This window comes from Sus scrofa, chromosome 2 (assembly GCF_054392235.1).
Source record: "Sus scrofa isolate SSC_HxYL_T2T_F1_AM1 chromosome 2, Sscrofa_HxYL_maternal_Yorkshire_Landrace_v2.0, whole genome shotgun sequence".
In the NCBI taxonomy this organism is placed as follows: Eukaryota; Metazoa; Chordata; class Mammalia; order Artiodactyla; family Suidae; genus Sus; species Sus scrofa.
In genome coordinates, this window is record NC_139384.1 from 13,158,970 (window position 1) to 13,165,989 (window position 7,020).

Genomic DNA, 7,020 nt, shown 5'->3' on the forward strand with positions numbered 1-7,020 from the left:
AATGATTTCAGAAACAACTGCCAATCAAGGTGAGCAGGCAATGGTGGGTGGGGGCCAAGAGGTAGGGAGAAGGGGCTACAGGATGTGTAGGAGCTGAAGCCCAGGGTCCTGCTCTCTGGCTCCCCATTGCTCGTGCTCGCTGCAAGCCTGCCTCTCTGCCCATGGCAATGTGACAGCAGCACTTCATCCATTTTCAGGACCCCGAGTCCCAAGATCACAGCACCACCTCTAGAATCACAGGAGCTGAGCTCAACCCTGGCTCCATCAGATACTAGCTGTATTTTGGGAAAGGCTTCATCTTGCTAAACTGCATTTTTTTTCAATCTTCAAACGAAGGGCATAATACACGCACTTGCACGACTGGTCTAAAGATGGAAGGAAATAGCATTAACTGAAAGTTCAGGGTTTGCTGTTTCCGTTCCTCTGCCTTTCTGTGTGGCTTCCTCCTGCACTTCCTTCAATTCTCCTTAACAGAGAGACCCTTTCTGACCACCTCTCTGAAAATGCAACTGCCATTCCTCTCTGACTCCCTTCTTGCCTTGATTTTTTTTTGTCACAGCTTCACTATCATCTGTTAGATATTTATTTGTTTGTCTATAATATCACAGACACATCCACAAGTAAGCTCCTTGAAAATAGTGGCCTCATCTGTCTGTTCATCACTGTGCTGCAAGGTATGTTGAGGTAATAAAAATTGGACGCATGCTCTGAGGATTATGCTGCTTCCTTTCCACTTCTTGCTACCTGTTTGAAGGAAATAGGAAGGAGAGGAAGCCCACCAATACTTACAGAAGAACCATCCAATTTGGAGGTTGAAGTCCAAACAACCCTCCTGCCAATCAGCTCTAAGAACAAAGGTGCCAGCAAGAGTGATGCCTGTGTGCCTGGAGCAGCCCCTCTCACCAGCCTCAGGTGAGAAAAAAAAGTTGAATTGATTGTTGCATATAATTTATATTTCTTAGCTATTGAATTTAATTTTATTTTTTGGCTGCCTCTCGTCATATGGAGTTCCTGGGCCAGGGATCAGATCCAAGCCACAGTTGCAACCTAAGCCGCAGCTGCAACAATGCCAGGTCCTTAACCCACTCTGCCAGGCCGGGGGTGGAACCTGCTTCCCAGGGCTCCCAAGACACCACCAATCCAGTTGCACCACAGTGGGAACTCCTGAATTTAATTTTAAATTTCCTGAAAAATGTATTATAGCAGCTGTTCTCTAAGTCTGCCTCACCCAGCCCTAGGTTTCCCCAGTTGCCAGGTAACTGCAGAGCGGGAAGAGGAACCTAGCATGTGGGGCTCCCATGAGCCTAGCTTCAACCACCAGGAAGTGGCAAAGTCCCACTGAGACCAGCCCAGTCTGACCCCTGAGCCCACCCTCTTTCCACCATAACACCTTCCCAGGGCTTGGCTTTCCTGAAACCCAACCTGAATCATTAACTGAGAGCTTCTCTCATTATTCCCACAGTTTCAACACGGAGGAGGCTTGGGCTATTCCTCAAAGCTCCTCATGTATGATCTCATGAAGGGAACAGATAGAAAGTCGAGGCATAGAAAACAAATGGAAAGAGTCTCTAGTCCTGGGACAAGCAGAGACCCCAGTCCCAAGCCAAGCCAGAAAGCCTGCTACAGCAGAAAGGAGCCAAGGTGGATCAAACTTTCTGAGCTCCTTATTTCCAAATAGGAATAATTCCTGCTCTTGCTGTCTCCCAGGGTATTATGTGAATCAATGAATAGTGGATATACAGGCTCTTTGAAAACTTTAAAGATACACTCCAGGAAGACCTTCTCATTATCTTGCTTCTGTTACTGATGGTTTAGTGATTACTGAAGAATTTCAATAAAGGGAAAGCCTAGGGGATGGCAGTCTCGGTGGGGCCCTGGGGATGGCCTTGAAGTTGCACTTGAAAAACAAGAAAATTGATTTTGTTTATATGGTAGGTTTATTTGAGGTGTCTTGCGGGGGCAGACAGAGATGAAAGGGAACGAAAACCTCAGGCATCCCTTGACAGCCCTATTTTATGTGGGCGAAAGCAAATCAGTTGAATTCTGTGGGCCTCAGTTTCCTCACTTGAGAAATGGATTGATATTTTAAAAAACAATGACCCTGTAAAAGAGTTTTTGAAAGGAAAAAAAATGAGGGAGTCAATTGGGAAAACTGAAGAAAGGATTGAGTTATAATGAAGTCAGGGTTTCTGACTCTAGATTTAGAATCTCTTTGGTTGGTGATGATTTTTCCATTCACTGCCTCTGCCTGCTCTTTGGATAGGTGCTTGCTAATACCCAGAATTGGTATAAACCAGAAGCTACATAGCCCATAACCAGGTGCTCAGGAATCTCCAGAAGAGCCACTTACCTGCCACTTCTACTTCTCTGCCTTTTCTCTGGGTGGAACACCACGGTCCCAACGTGCCCAGAACCTTGGAGCTGATGGCCAATGCAGGTTCCTGGATCTCACTGTGGAGCAGGGTCCCCAAATTCCAGGATCACGTCTTCTCTGAAACAAAAGGAGAGGTCAGAGATCCACTATCAGTTGAACTGGAAAAGGAAGAAACAGAAGTTGTCACTGGCTATAAAATAACTCAATTCCCACGTATGTACCTCTCACACCCTAGGGGTGACCCACGGGATCAGGTCTCCATGGGGGTTTGATGCACTCAGACAACAAAGGAACACTGATAATAGATCATGGAAAACTCTGCCCCAAAGGGTATGCAAAAGCTACATGGAGTCTCAGGTTTGCAGACTAGCTGGACAAATAGCAATGGAGGATGAGAGGCCAAGCGAGGAAGGTTCCATGCCAGCTAGACTCTTTGTCAAGGTCTCTGGCTCTAACTGCTCTGGAGTAGGGTGAAATGAAATCTCAAGAGGCCCAGATTTACCCAGGCTGCAATGAGGTCTTCCTTGACTAGGGCTCCCCACCCCAACCCTTGATCTCCAGGTGGGAAAGATCTACAATGATAACAATGGATATTACTGAGTAATATGGGGCCACATAGCCTGAGAGAGGCTATGTGCAGTTCAGATGTGACAGACCCAGCCTCAATCTGCAGGAACTCATGGTCCCACAGAGGCTGGGACTAAGGATTTCTTTGATCCTGAGTGTAACTACGCCTAATTACCTTCTTTCCAAAGAAGTTCCTCCAGACTGTTTGATGATTATCTACAGGCTAAAGGAATCATTTTTCCCCCTAAAGGAAATATGGCATCATTTCACTATAAAGCAAAAGGAACATCAGGGGTGGTGAGTATTCAATTTGTGAAGCGTAGGAGGCAGCTGAGCCAAGGTTAACAGGGCCCAGTAGCTGACTCATTTCAGGTACAGACATCTTACCTTCCTGAGTTTTCTAAAAAGTTCCTGGATAACAGGGCCAAGTCTTACATTTTTACTGGATGTCACAGAACCCTAGCACAGTGCAGTTCAGTGTAAAACATCACAGAGAAGTTCCGTTGTGGCTCAGCAATAATGAACCCGACTAGTATCCATGAGGATTCAGGTTCGATCCCTGGCCTTGCTCAGCGGGTAAAGGACCTGGTGTTGACGTGAGCTGTGGTGTAGTTCACAGATATGGCTCAGATCCTGCATTGCTGTGGCTGTGGTGCAGGCCAGCTGCTGCAGCTCCAATTCCACCCCTAGCCTGGGAACTTCCATATGCTGCAGGTGTGGCCTTAAAAGACCAAAAAAAAAAAAAAAAAAAAAAATCATGGACTTGGATTTGAATCCCCCAGAAGCCTCTACATGGATGTGCTACCTTGGGAATGTCAGTCTCTCTGAGCCAGTTTCCTCATCTCCAAAGTTAGGAAAATAATACTACTGACAAGGATGTGTTTAGAGGTAAAGGAGGTAGCAAAGATGAAGGGCCCACTCACCTATCAGAGGACCTGAGATGGTTACACAGACAACTTTGGATGGCTCTAAGCAGGGAGGATGTGAGAAAAAGCTTTCCAGCTCTGACCCAAGCTGACCCAAGCTGACATAGAGTCTTACTCCCCAAGACTACAAAGCAAAAAAAAAAGAAAGCCAAAAAAAAACCCTCTTCTGCACTGGCATAGAAAGCTGATCAAAAGCAACTAGGAAGGAGTTTCCATTGTGGCTCAGTAGGTGAAGAACCCAAGGTTGACTCTGTAAGGATGTGGGTTCAATCCCTGGCCTCACTCTGTGGGTTAAGGATCCGGCATTGCTTCAAGCAACAGCAGGGGCCGCAGTTGCAGTTCAGATCTGGCATTGCTGTGGCTGTGGCACATGCTGGTAGCTGGTAGCTGCAGCTCCAATTTGATCCCTAGCTGGGAACGTCCATATGCCACAGGTGCAGCCATTAAAAGAAAAGAAAAGATAAAAAAAGCAACTAGGAAGACCACCATGCCAGCAGCCCACAAGGGCATTCAGAAGGAAAGAACAACCTGGAGAAGCAAGGAAATAGAGACAAATTCCACATTCTGCTCTTAAACCCAGGCCCCACCAGTCCCTGTTTTTCTCCTCCTCCCCTTTCTCCTCCCAAAACATTTATTTTATTTCTGCCAGTAATACTCTGCCTTTACAATGTAAACCAGCCCAGCCATGCTGGGTTCTTAAGTTTTGTCACTCTATCTGTTGTCCCAGTTTCATCACACAGAATCCAAAATGTAGCAATTGAAGGAAGAATTCCCCTCTGTGAGGGAGTGTAATAAAAGAGGCTTTGAATGATCATATTCCTTTTATTCTCCTCTTGCCTGAGGAATCAAATATCCCAGCCCCAAAACCAGGACACATGGAGGAGGATCAGTAGAACCAACTCTTTGACAAAGGAAGAGGAGCACAGACCAGGCTGAAAAGCTGAGGGCGTTCGCCATTCTTCTGAGAAGAGATTTGCAACCACTACCTGCAGTCATAATTTTTGTATATCATTATGGTGAAATATGTGGCATTGTATATCGGTTTCATTCCATCATAGAGACTCGTCGTTCTCCAAATGATGGTTTTTGGCTTTAACAACATGCAGAAACAAAGTCTAGCCTGGTATTTTTGTAGGGGTGTCCTTTTTTATGCATTTTTATCATGAAATCATGCAAATTTATTCAAATGTATACACAAGAAGGAACATAATACAATGAGGACTTACACCCACCACCCAGCTTTATCAAATATTAACCTTTGGCAGTTGTTACAGATCGACTGTTTGTGTCTCTCCAAAATTCATATGTTACATCCTAATGCCCAATGTGATGGTATTTGGAAGTAGGGTCTTTGGAAAGGTCATTTGGTCAGGAGGGTGGAGCCCTAATGAATGGGAATAGTGACCTTATAAAAGAGGCTCCAGAGAGCTCTCTTACCTTCTTCCTGCCATTTGAGGATATAGCAAGAATTTGGCAGTCTGCGTTGTGGTGAGCTGCGGTGTAGGCTCAGATCTGGCATCACTGTGGCTGTGGTGTAGGCCAGCAGCTGTACCTCCAATTAGACCCCTAGCCTGGGAACCTCCATATGCTGTAGGCTCAACCCTAAAACAAACAAACAAAAAAGACAAAAGACAGAATTGGGCAGTCTGCCACCTAGAAGAAGGTCCTCACCAGAGCCCAACTGTGCTGGCTCCCTGACCTCAGACCTCCAGCCTCCGGGACTGTGAGAAGTAAATGTCTGTGGTTTATATGCTGCCCAGTCAATGGCATTCTGTTCTAGCAGCCTGGACGAAGACAGTAATATTTACTGAAGATCTTTTGGGGGGAAGAGCAGAGCACAGCCCCTGGAACTGGTGAGGCAGGGCCGTGATGCTCCAGATGGAGGGCCTCGCACGGAAGCTGGACCCCAAGGAGATGAAACAGAGGATGCAATCTCCTCCACAGGGAACTTCCTCATCTATGTGGCCCTGCTGCGTGTGAGTCACTCCTTTTATCTTCAAGAAATTGGACAGCATATGAAGAGTGCGCATCACGTGTGAATGTGTGATACAAAGAATCTGGTTACCGTTCCTACTCCTGTCTGCAAATGAATAGGCCCAGAAAGATGTGAGATGCTCTGAACGGACGTAAAAATTCTATCCTTAAAGGGTGGCTTTGCAACCAAGCTTTTTTTTTTTAATTTGTTTTTTTTAATTACTCAATGAATTTATTACATTTATAGTAGTAACCAAGCTTTATAGCTAAAAGATAATGCTATTTGGGAATTATGAAAAGGTGTTTTGTGGTTGTACACCATTTTTGCCTGTGATATTCAGCCTTCATGAATGTTGGTGTAACTGTAAATGTTATCAAACCCATTATCTAGCAGTTATTAATATTATGTCACCAAAAGAAGATTGTTTTTGGAAAAATACAATTAATAGATGATAGATTAGATAAATAGACGATAGATAAAATGCAGATCCATTTTCAGTCCCATCACCCTCATTCCTCAGAACTAACCAATATCACAAAATTCAGCATTATCCTGCTCATGTGTGACTTATAGCATTTGTTATACATAAACATTATATCCTTTTGTTTTGCATTTCCTTAACATGTATACAGATGGTATCAAACTCCACATATCACTTTGTAATTTGCTTTGTAATTTTCATAGAACAGTGATTTCCTTTTTTTGAAGTTATATTTGCATCTCTAATTTCATTCACTCTAATTTCTATGTATAGTCTGTTGTATAAAGGGAGAATAATTTGCTATTCATTCTCTTGCTGCTGGGCATTTGTTTCTGATTCTTTGCTATTCCTAACGATAAACATTCTTGTGCACATCTTCAAAAGGCTGCCTAAGAGAGTGGTTCTCCAATTGTGCAGCAGCAGCAGCATCTTAGAACCAACTAGAGGCAAATCCTCAGCTCCTTCCCCAGACCCACTGGATTAGAAACTCTGGAAGTGGGGCCCCCTGATGAGTTCCTTAACTTCTATGGACGTTCCTGGGCCAGGGATCAAACTAGAGTCACAGAAGTGACCCAAGACACAGCAGTGACAATGCCGGATCCCGAACTTGCCGTGTCTCAAGAGAACTCCAAGAACGCAACTCTGAATAGCTCTGAATAGATAAGAAATACATGCTGTAATAATAAAGTATTTATAG

At 44.6% G+C, this 7,020-nt stretch overlaps 1 pseudogene; it reads left to right on the top strand.

Annotated features, from left to right (window-relative positions):
- Positions 1 to 5,736: 5,736 nt before the first annotated feature.
- On the top strand, positions 5,737 to 5,961 carry LOC110259257 (mitochondrial import receptor subunit TOM5 homolog pseudogene; annotated as a pseudogene).
- Positions 5,962 to 7,020: the final 1,059 nt, after the last annotated feature.